General features: G+C 50.3%; 1 protein-coding gene across 2 annotated transcripts in view; it reads left to right on the top strand.

Moving 5' to 3' along the window:
• Window positions 1-8,984: 8,984 nt before the first annotated feature.
• SEMA6C (semaphorin 6C) overlaps window positions 8,985-12,115 on the top strand; it is a 289,590-nt gene continuing 286,459 nt past the window's right edge. Inside the window, exon 1 of one of the 2 annotated variants that reach the window (XM_073609595.1) lies at window positions 8,985-9,248. The gene's annotated coding sequence lies outside the window, so the exon portion shown is untranslated. The remainder of the gene's footprint in view (window positions 9,249-12,115) is intronic. The other variant, XM_073609596.1, reaches the window with a different exon arrangement.

Consider the following 12,115-nt stretch of genomic DNA (forward strand, 5'->3'; position numbering starts at 1 on the left):
ATGGACACTGATAAGCAGCACTGATGGACACTGATAGGCAGCACTGATGGACACTGATAGGCAGCACTGATGGACACTGATAAGCAGCACTGATGGACACTGATAGGCAGCACTGATGGACACTGATAGGCAGCACTGATGGACACTGATAAGCAGCACTGATGGACACTGATAGGCAGCACTGATGGACACTGATAGGCAGCACTGATGGGAAATGATAGGCAGCACTGATGGACACTGATAGGCAGCACTGATGGACACTGATAGGCAGCACTGATGGGCACTGATATGCGGCACTGATAATCAGGGCACTGATATCACTGTAAACGTCTCCTGTCAGAATTGCCAGTTACCGGCTCTCTCCTCTCATTGTGACAGCATGTGAAGAAAGGAAAGCCGATAACCAGCAAGTTTTTTGATTGGACACAGCTGATCGCGTTGTAACGTGTGATTGTCCCTTTACCGCGATCTGTGGTTGAGAAGAGGTTCATCTGTTTTTGTTTTGGTTCTTCCCCTCATCATAAAACCTTTCTATTTTCATTACATACCCCATTATAGACCCAGTGACATAATCACTGGGTCTCTGTGATTCTCTATGCAATGCAGGCAGATCGTGGCTGGTGGGAGGGGTGGCAGGGTGCTGTACATAGCGTCACAGAGAGCTCTCAGCCCCGATACAAGCAGTGGGAGGAGTTATGCAAATATAGAAAACGCCTTGATGGACAGGTGTCACTCTGGAGGAGTGGGCGTTCTTAGGCAGGCAGTATTTGCATGCATATGTGATGCTAAGCCTCCATGATCAAAAATGACTAAAATCCAATGAATGAAAGAGGAGGGCCGGGGACAGTTGGGCTGCGGAGGAAATGGGTGCTCAACCGGCGGCCCTCCAGCTGTTGCAGAACTACAAGTCCCATCATGCCTCTGCCTTTGGGAGTCTTGTTTGTATCTGTCAGCCTTACAATGCATCATGGGATTTGTAATTCTGCAACAGCTGGAGGGCCGCAGGTTGGGCGTCCTCCAGCCAGTCTATGTGACTTGCTGCAGCTTCTAATCAGTGGCGTCTGGTGCTCAAAATTTTTTTTTGGGGGGGGGGGGGCGCAAAAAAATTTGAAAAAAAATCAATTGCAGCCACTGTGCCCATCAAACGCAGCCACTGTGCCATCAATTGCAGCCACTGTGCCCATCAAATGCAGCAACTGTGCCCATCAAACGCTGCCACTGTGCCATTCAAACACTGCCACTGTGCCACCAATTGCAGCCACTGTGCCCATCAAATGCTGCCACTGTGCCATCAATTGCTGCCACTGTGCCATCTTTTGCAGCCACTGTGCCAAATGCTGCCACTGTGCCATATTTTGCAGCCACTGTGCCAAACACAGCTACTGTGCCCATCAAACACTGCCACTGTGCCCTCAAATGCAGCAACTGTGCTATCAAATGCTGCCACTGTGCCATCAATTGCTGCCACTGTGCCAAACGCTGCCACTGTGCCTTCAAACACTGCCAGTGTGCCCATCATATGCTGCCAGTGTGCCCATCAAATGCTGCCAGTGTGCCCTTGAATGCCCCCAGTGTGGCCCCCACCCGCTCGCCGTCTGCCTGGCACTTACCCTGTCTTGGTGGGGCAGCGGGTGATAACGACGAGCGGGGTCCTCCATGCGTCCCCTGCTGTCCTCATCTCCCATCCTCTCCTCCTGATAGGCCTCCAATAACGGCGCCTGTCGTTTCAGCCAATCAGGTGACGGGTAACAGACCCGATCACCTGTTTGGCGGAGAGGCGGTTTAGTGTTAGGAAAGCGGCGGCCTTAGATAGATTCCTGCAATGCATGAATCCATCCGTTGGTCATAGAGGGGGTGGCAGGAGAGAGGGGGCGGCGCCCGTACGCCCTCAATGCACGGGCCGCGACTGCTTCTAATGCACGCGGTGAGAAGCTCACAGTGTGCGGTGAAATCAGAGTAAGCCGTTTCAGTCCAGGAGAGGAGCCACTACAACGGAAAGGGAGGCTGGAGGTCAGAATTAATAAGGAAAATATGCCGCCATCGCTATCCTCCTCCTGAAAATAAGGGCGCAAAGTTGGGCTGGGTTGGGGTTCCCGGTGGTGACGACGGCGGATCAGTGCTGAATTCTGTGTATGGCGGTATGTAGTCTCTGCCAGGGGCTCTCAAGACAGGGTGACAACACAGGAGCACAATTGAGAGACGGTGACAGAGTGTTGTCACCCTATAACAGGAAGTGCCCGAGCAAGGACCTCCATGGCGGGATCGCCAGGGATTTTTTTTTTTTTTTAAATGAAAGCTGCAGATTTAAATTAAAATTGACTTTTAAAGGACATTTTAGTGAATTATGGTTTGAGGCATAAATGGCGCGGTGGCGGGCGGACCACACACACACAGCGAGCGACCACGGCGTCACCTGTTCCACTTACGCGTGTCGTCCTCTTCTCTTTGTTCCCGGGGAACGGTCTCCCTCCTCCCCCCCTCCCCTCTCCTCCCTTCTTTGTGACATGAAGACAGATGACACCAGCAGCTGTGACATGATCTCGTCAGCGCCTTCCAACTCCAATTAGCAGATACAAAGTGCCCGGCTCGTCGTGTGCCTCCCCGATCCGATCGTCTCACCTCCCCGGCAGCCAAGGAGTGGGGGGCGGCTTAACTCCCCTCGACTGACCCCGCCAGGCAGAGGACGGAGCCCGGAGGCCAAGGGTCAGGTTCAGGTGAGTCGGGAGGCGCCAAAGTGGGCATGGTGGCGAAACGTATAAAAATGATGCTCCGACTTACGACGGCCGCAAGCGCCAAATTTACATCTACATGTACACTTCGCGATTTGGAATCGGAGGCGCAAGAGCGGCGCAGTTCCAAATTGCATGGCAATCAGAGCACAACGCGTCGCATGTGTTTGGGTGCCATTATCCTTCAATGGCACCCTAAACGCCGTGCGATTCTGGCGCGACTGTAGTGCGACAGGATCACATGACAATCGCGGCACATCGCGCCTTTAGAAATCGCATGAAACTTCTTTTTGGCGACAAACGCTCATAAGGCAGCCCTTTCAATTCTCACGCAGCATCGCGGCTGGTGTTTTTTTTTTAGGGGGGGCAGCAAACAACCACCCCTCTGTTGTCTCACCCCATCTAGGTGGCGGGCTGCAGACAGCAGCTCCGGTGTCCTCTAGCATGGCGAGCAGCGGCTCCAGTGTGCTCCAGTGTGGCAGGTGGTGAGCACGGGCAATGGCTCCAGTGTCCTCCAGCGTGGTGGGCTGCAGGCAGCCGCTCTGATGTCCTTCAGAGTGGCAGGCAGTGGGCTGTGGCTCCAGCGTGGCGGGCTGCAGGCGGTGGCTCTGGTGTCCTCCAAAGCAGCAGACGGATGGGCTGCAGCCAGCAGCTCCAGTGTGCTCCAGTGTGGTGGGCGGCGGGCTGCGGGCAGTGGCTTCAGTGTGCTCCAGCGTGGCGGGGGGCGAGCGGCGGACTGCGGGCAGTGGCTCAGATGTCCTTCAGCGTGGCAGGCTGCAGCTCAAGTGTGCTCCAGCATGGCAGGCTGCAGGCAGTGGCTCCGGTGTCCTCCAGCATGGCAGGCGGCGGGCATTGGCTCCAGTGTGCTCAAGCATGGTGAGCGGCGGGCTGGGGGCATCAGCTTCAGTGTGCTCTAGCGTGGCGAATGGCGAGCGGCGGGCTGCGGGGAGTGTCTCTGATGTCCTTCAGTGTGGCAGGCAGCAGGCTGCGGCTCAAGTGTGCTCCAGCGTGGCGAGCTGCAGGCAGTGGCTCCGGTGTCCTCCAGCGTGGCGGGCGGCGGGCAGTGGCTCTGATGTCCTTCAGCGTAGCAGGCTGCGGCTCAAGTGTGCTCTAGCATGGCAGGCTGCAGGCAGTGGCTCCGGTGTCCTCCAGCGTGGCGGGCAGCAGCTCTGATGTCCTTCAGCGTGGCAGGCTGCAGCTCAAGTGTGCTCCAGCATGGCAGGCTGCAGGCAGTGGCTCCGGTGTCCTCCAGCATGGCAGGCGGCGGGCATTGGCTCCAGTGTGCTCAAGCGCTGTGAGCGTCGGGCTGCGGGCATCAGCTTCAGTGTGCTCTAGCGTGGTGAATGGCGAGCGGCGGGCTGCGGGGAGTGTCTCTCATGTCCTTCAGTGTGGCAGGCAGCAGGCTGCGGCTCAAGTGTGCTCAAGCGTGGCGAGCTGCAGGCATTGTCTCCGGTGTCCTCCAGCGTGGCAGGCGGCGGGCAGTGGCTCTGATGTCCTTCAGCGTGGCAGGCTGCGGCTCAAGTGTGCTCTAGCATGGCGGGCTGCAGGCAGTGGCTCCGGTGTCCTCCAGGTTGGGGGGCGGCGGGCAGCAGCTCTGATGTCCTTCAGCGTGGCAGGCTGTGGCTCAAGTGTGCTCTAGCATGGCGGGCTGTAGGCAGTGGCTCCGGGGTCCTCCAGCATGGCGGGCGGCAGGCAGCAGCTCTGATGTCCTTCAGCGTGGCAGGCGCGTGGCAGGCTGCGGCTCAAGTGTGCTCTAGCATGGCGGGCTGTAGGCAGTGGCTCCAGGGTCCTCCAGCATGGCGGGTGGCGGGCAGCAGCTCTGATGTCCTTCAGCGTGGCAGGCTGCGGCTCAAGTGTGCTCTAGGTGTCCTCCAGCGTGGCAGGCAGCGGGCTGCGGCTCCAGTGTGCTCCAGCGTGGTGGGCTGCAGGCAGTGGCTTTGGTGTCCTCCAGCGTGGCAGGTGGGCGGACTGCGGGGAGTGGCTCCAGTGTGCTCCAACGTGGCGAGCGGCGGGCTGCAAGCAGTGGCTCCAGTGTCCTATCTTCCAGCGGCTTCCTCCATGGCTTCCGCCTCTCTCCTCCTAGGCGCTAGGCGTCCAATAGGATCACCCGACGTTTTGGCCAATCGGGAAACTGATCTCACAACCTTCTTGATTGGCAGGGAGAAGATTTAGTGTGAAAATAGCGAAAATTCATTCACTATTCTCACACAGCCGGGTGGGAGCTCTGCGCCCCAAGCCCACCCTTTTTTGAAGCCTATAAAAGCTTTTGGCTCTAATCACGTGCTTCAAAAAAACAACCCCCCTGCATTGGAAGCCATAGTCCGGAGCCCTGTATGAGGATCAGGGGGCCAGACGCATGGACAGGGGGGCGGCGCCCGTGCGCCCCCAATGGACGGGCTGCCACTGGCGGGAACACTCACTCGTGTGAACAGGCCCTAAGCGTTCCCGGAACCCGTGAAAAATGCGCAACAGGCTTGCCGGGCCACTTATTTTTAATGGCGCCCTAAGCATGTCCAGCAGACGCGCTTTTTCACAAATATCGAAACGTGTGATGAATGCACCAACGTGTGCAGTAAAGAACCGCGAAGTCAACGCCCAAAAAAGCTAGATGAGCTACTTTGGCGCAGTTGTTCTGCGTGGGGAAGCCTATTGAAATGAATGGACTGCCATACGCGTGTAGAGCAAAAAAAAAATGCGCACAGAATAAGTGCGCAAAAAACGTGCATTCGTGAGACGTGTGCTGCGTCCTTGTTGACGACACCCCAAACGTTTGCAAGTGTATGCGCAGTTTTGCGAGCATCGAAACACGCCGTACCCCCAATGATTTCCAATGGGTACCATTCAGATCTGTGCGACTTCAAGTCACAGCGACCTCAAAGTAGACCCTGCACTACTTTGGTTCCGACTTTGATGCGACTTGAGGTCCATAGACCTCAGTATTACACAGGCATCGCCTCAAGTCGAAGTCGCATCAAAAGTCGCGCGGCTTTCAGGACATAGAGGTATGAAAGGGGCCTTAATAACTGTGTGAAAACGCACAAAAAACGTCATGAGCTACTTTGATGCGTTCTTTCCACGTAGGGCAGCTCATTGAAACGAATGGACTGCACTCTGCGTGTCACACGAAAGCGCGCACAAAAAAAAGAAAAAAGAAAAAAAATTGTGTTTGCGAAACGCGTAAAAAAACCTTTAAGTAAACATGAAATATGAACAAAGCATATCCCTCTATAGTGTGTACTTGTCTCAATCCAGAGCACTGAGTGACATTTCTGTCTGCTGCCTCATTCCTCTGTTATCAGTCACTTCCGACACGTTTTCCTGACACCAAGAGAAAAATGGTGGCAGTGGGAGTGAGCTCCAGCACACAGCCTGTGATTGACAGCCTCAGCTCTGTGTACTGTGTGATAGGGGGGTGTGTCCCTTTCCCTCCAATCAGCTCTCACTGAGCTCTGTAGAGTGTAACTTCATCTCCCAGCCCCCCTGCTTTCTGAAAGCTCAGACAAGCTGTATAAATTCTGCACTTTGGAAACGAAGTCCTGATGCGTTCCAGATGCTTTTCTGCATGCCATTTTTTTTATGCGTTTTTGGTGCGTTTTTGATGCAATCCAGTGCATTCCCCCCTCCCCTTGCCAGTTCACACCTTATGCAGTTCCGTGCGCTTTTTTTCTGCACAAAGTGCATGCACAGTGTTTTCCATGTATTCCAATGGCTCCAGTTCACACAATGCAGTCCGTTTCCGGTCAGTTTCTGCACATGTAAGGACATGTGCGTTCCAGTGCGTTTTTGGTGCGTTTTCCAGCGTTCCAGAACAGTGCAGGAAAAATGCAGCATATTCTACTATAAAACGCATCACAAACGCACCAAAACGCATGAAAACCCCCGAAAACGCATCAAAAACACACCAATGCGCATCAAACCGGCGCCCAAAAACACACATGCAGAAAAGCATCTGGAACGCATCTGGACTGCGTTTCTTTGATGTGAACCAGCCCTAAATAAGGACATGCGTGTTCCAGTGCGTTTCGATGCGTTTCCAGTGCGTGTTTTATGTGTTTTAGTACAGTCCAGTGTTTTATGTGTTTTAGTACAGTCCAGTGCAGGAAAAATGCAGCGTGCTTTTTTTTTTCTGGAATTGGAACGCCCTGGTGTGAACTATGCCATTGAAAACCATATAACCTACTTTCAATGCGTTTTTGATGCAGAAAAAAAAAAACGCACTGGACTACATGTGGTGTGAACTGGCCATAAGGACATGTTTTGTTCCAGTGCGTTTTTTATGCGTTTTACAGCGTTCCAGTACAGTCCAGTGCAGGAAAAATGCAGCATGTTTTTTTTCTGGAACTGGAACACACTGGAACTGAAAGCCCTGGTGTGATCTATGCCATTGAAAACCATATAACCTACTTTCCATGTGTTTTTGATGCAGAAAAAAAAAAAACGCACTGGACTGCATTTGGTGTGAACTGGCCATAAGGACATGTGTGTTTCAGTGCGTTTTTTATGCGTTTTACGCAGTTTGGACTGCATCTGGTGTGAACTGGCCCTTAAGGTTAAAAAAAGAGGGGGGGGAAATGCACTGGGCTGCATCAAAAACGCATCAAAAACGCATTAAAAATGCACCAAGACGCGTCAAAACCACGCCAAAAATGCACATGTGGAAAAGCATCTGGAACGCATCTGGACTGCGTTTCTATGATGTGAACTGGCCCTAAATAAGGACATGCATGTTCCAGTGCGTTTCGGTGCGTTTCCAGTGCGTGTTTGATATGTTTTACATCGTTCTAGTACAGTTCAGTGCAGGAAAAATGTAGCGTGTTCTACTTTTTTTTCTGGAACTGGAAAGCCCTGGAACTGCAAGCACTGATGTGAACTATGCCATTGATACCATATAACCTAATTTCCATGCGTTTTTGATGCAGAAAAAAAAAAACGCACTGGACTGCATTTGGTGTGAACTGGCCCTTAAGGTTAAAAAAAAAGAGGGGGAAAAATGCACTGACTGCATCAAAACGCACCAACAACACATCAAAAACGCATCAAAACCGCACCCAAAAACGCACATGCAGAACAAGCATCTGGAACGCATCCGGATTGCGTTTCTATGGTGTGAACTGGCCCTAAATAAAGGCATGCGTGTTCCGGTGCGTTTCCAGTGCGTGTTTGATGTGTTTTACAGCGTTCCAGTACAGTCCAGTGCAGGAAAAATGCAGCATCCTTTTTTTTCTGGAAATGGAACGCACTGGTGTGAACTATGCCATTGAAAACCATCTAACCTATTTTCCATGCGTTTTTGATGCAGAAAAAAAATGCACTGGACTGCATTTGGTGTGAACTGGCCCGTAAGGTTAAAAAAAAAAGAGGGGGAAAAATGCACTGGACTGCCTCAAAAACGCACCAAAACACATCCAAAACGCATCAAAACCGCGCCCAAAAATGCACATGCAGAAAAGCACCTGGAAGGCATCTGGACTGCGCTTCTATGATGTGAACTGGCCCTAAATAAGGACAAATGCGCGTTCCAGTGCGTTTCGGTGCGTTTCTAGTGCGTGTTTGATGTGATTTTTTACCGCCTTCCAGTACAGTCCAGTGTAGGAAAAACGCAGCATGCTTTTTTTTTTTTTTTTTTTTTTCTGGAATCGGAAAGCCCCGGTGTGAACTACGCCATTGAAAACCCATATAAACCTACTTTCCAATGCGTGTTTTTGACGCGGTTCTGTCAGAAGTGATGAGAAGTGAGGGCTGAACCCTAATCTGATTTCAGGGATGTCCTAATCCCGGATTATCAAGCACCTGATGTCTCCATAAAGAGAACCTGTCACCTGCCCAACGCTACCAACCGGGGGTTGGGGGAAAGGAGTTCCCAGAAAAGAGGGAGCAACACAAGAGAAGTCTTAATAATATAAAATTCCGATGGGGCATTTTTACATAGTTACATAGTAGGTGAGGTCGAAAAAAAGACACAAGTCCATCAAGTCCAACATTTGTTTCTTTTTTTGTATGTTTGGTTTCTACGACGCTTCAAGGAGACCTCCTCTTTTTCGTCGCGGTCCCTATTCGCAGGAGTCCCTCTTTAACCCTTCCGTCTCCAGCGGCCATGGAGCAGAGGGATCTTGGAGCTGATGGATTAGACAGCAGAATTGCGTTGACAGCTCTGGAGGCTGCTGAGATCCAGGCAGGAGAAGAAGGAGGAGCGGGATGGGAGGGGTGGAGGTTGGGTTGTCATTGGTGCTGTGGATTCAGGGAGTGATCCTGGGCTGTCTCTCTGCCTTTACGAGCTCCTGGCATGCAGTAGTTTGTTTTTCCCTGCTTCCAGTTAAGAGACAGAGAGCTTGGTCTGCACACTGTACTACCACTACGGAATTACTCAACTCCAAGGAGCCCAGGAATCTGGGGCAAAGGGCCACCCCCCCAACACTCCCCCCCCCCCCCTTTTTTTTTTGTCCCCTTCGAAACCCCCTTCGTCGGATGAGGAAACTAACCCAACTCATCAGCGCCTTGGAAAAAAAAAATAAGAACAAGGTAAGCTCCATTTCTCTGTTTTTTTTTACCCATCGTGCTGTTTTTGGATTTTGTATGGTGAGAGAAAGCGGCAACTTAGATTGCCAGCTCTATGGTTCAGTGCCGAGGTCTGAGTTTTGTTCTGCCGGACTGGTCTGGCATTGTTTGGAGAAGTTTTTGTGCTGAGCAACAAAGGATAAGAGGCGGCGGGGGGTTTGTTGTTGGCCGAGTATTCATAAAGTCCACTGCGGGTTTACGGACCCCCCGCCGCCTTTCCATTGTGCACCGTCAGCTGTCAGTGACAAGTCTCCGGCTGTGGCGGCGGCAAACCCTGGTAGTGTCATGTTTGTTTGGGACTGCAAGGTAGCTCGTGGAAACGACCGGCTTGGCCCCCCTACGCTACTTGTCATTGACGCTAGAGAATATCTGACCCTTTCAATTCTGGAATTGAAGACTGAGCATCTTGGTGGGGTTGGGTACCTTTTGGCGATACTTGTCATTGACTCTAGAGAATATCAAATCTTTCAATTCTGGAATCGAAACCTGGGCACCTTGGCAGTATTGGCCACTTTGGCGCTACTTGTGATTGACCACAGAGAATATCCCATCTTTCAATTCTGGTATCGAATCCCGGGCACCTTGGTGGGTTGGGCACCTTGGCTTTACTTGTCATTAACTCTAGTGAATTTCTGACCCTTTCAATTCTGGAATTGAAACCTGGGCACCTTGGTGGCGTTGGGCTCCTTGGTGCTACTTGTCATTGACTCTAGAGAATATCTCACCTTTCAATTCTGGAATCAAAACCTGGGCACCTTGGTGGCGTTGGGCTCTTTGGTGCTACTTGTTATTGACCCTAGAGCATACCCGACCCTTTCAATTCAGGTGAGGTTGGGCAGCTGGGCTTTAGTTGTCATTGACTTTAGAGATCATGCAACCCTTCAATTCTGGAATCAAAGTCTGGGCACCTTGGTGGGGTTTAACACCTTGGTGCTACTTGTCATTGACCCTAGAGAATATCTGACCATTTCAATTCCGGAATCAAAGCCTGGGCAGCTTGGTGGGGTTGGCATCTTGGCTTTAGTTGTCATTGACTCTAGCGATCAGTCAACCTTTCAATTCTGGGGTCAAAGCCTGGGCACCTTGGCTTTACTTGTCATTGACTTTAGAGAATATCCAACCTTTCAATTCTGGAATCGAAAACCTGGGCACCTTGGATTTAGTTCTCATTGACTCTTGAGATCATCCAACCTTTTGATTCTGGAATCGAAGCCTGGGAACCTTAGTGAGGTTGGACACCTTGGCGTTACTTGGCCGTAGAGAATATCTGACCCTTTACATTTCCAGAATTGAAGCCTGGGTTACTTTGGAGGGGTTGGCTAGTGACTGATGCTAGAAAATACCCAACCTTTCTACTGTGGAATCACAGCCTGGGCACTGGTTGGCCAACGAGCTCTCCAAAAAAAAAAACATACCAGTTATCACTGCCAGCTAGAGTCGGGATTTAAGCAGTTAAAAAAATTCTAAGCATTACTGTACACATTCCCTTTTGCTAAGTCACCGGAGTTATGGACTACTCAGTTATAATTATGTGTTTATTATTCTTTTTTTTGTTGATGTTGTTTTTGCTTTCTAGGTTAACATATTTTTTTTTTATTATTGTTCTTTGCTTTGTGTTGTCTTGCCCCCTCAGTTATTATTTTTGATTGGTGCTCTTTTGCTTTCTCAGTTAATATTTTTTTTTTTTATTATTATTTTTCTTTGCTTTGTGCCGTCATTGCCTCTCGGTTATTGTTTTTGATTTTTTTTTTTCTTGCTTGCTCAGTTCTTATATTTATTGTTCCTCTTCGGTTTGTGTTGTCTTGCCTGCTCAGTTATTTTTTTATCATTTTTTTTTTTTTTTTTGTTATTGCCTGCTCAGTTATTTTTATCATTTAAAAAAAAATTTTCTTTTGGTTTGCCTTACCCCCGAATCTGCTTAATCGGAGTTATCACTGAGGCAGATTAACCTCTTCCCTACCTTGGCTATAGATAGATTGTTTCTATAAAAATCCCTGGAGATGTGTTGCAAACGGCCAGCGCCGCTTGGCGGTTTGTGTATACGTACCGTGCACGGGGTTTATGATATAGATGATTGTGTGTCGATGCCGAGCCAACGTCGAGCTGCTTATCTGCCACTTTGCACCGAGTAATAACTTACACGGCACAAAGCAGAGTCTCGCAGACTGAGCAACGTCTGTTTTTTTTTTTTGCGCAGGACAAAGAGATCAATTTTTATCATATTAAGGTTGCTTGTTCCTCTGCTTAGCAGTATAAAGGCTCGCCTATGTCTGTGCTTTTCTTCTCTTAGCTCGGTATATTCCCAGTTATTTGCTTGCTGGAGCTGAGTACGGTTTGCACCCAATGTTGGCCATACATAGAAGCATTTAAAGGGACAACTCGGACAGGCCCCAAATTTTGGCAGAGGCACCGTTTGCGTCTGTCATAGCCGGGCAGATGCTTTGAGGATCACGGTGACTGATGGGCTGATGGATTTCTGATGTCATAAGTGTATTCGCGGTTATTCTGGTGATGCGGTGATTGCCAAGACATCGGCATGACACAATAAAAATAATAAAATAATAAAAGTATTCAATACATTAAATAGAACTTAAAGGGTCTTCGAGTGGTCAACCAACACATTGACTCCTTTGCATCCATGACACGTGGCCCTAGTTGGCCGGTCTCTGGGGTAGTCCCAAATTTTTTTAGTTCTCTGGAAATGTTTTTGAATGATCCTTGATTTTCCTACCTGTCCAAATGTCTCTTCCTCTGCTGGCGTTTTTTTATGAAAATATTGGTCGGAATGGTGTCAAAGTGGCGCCATAGGTTGGCACATGAAGCCAAACAGC

Source organism: Aquarana catesbeiana, linkage group LG13 (assembly GCF_042186555.1).
Source record: "Aquarana catesbeiana isolate 2022-GZ linkage group LG13, ASM4218655v1, whole genome shotgun sequence".
Taxonomy (NCBI): domain Eukaryota; kingdom Metazoa; phylum Chordata; class Amphibia; order Anura; family Ranidae; genus Aquarana; species Aquarana catesbeiana.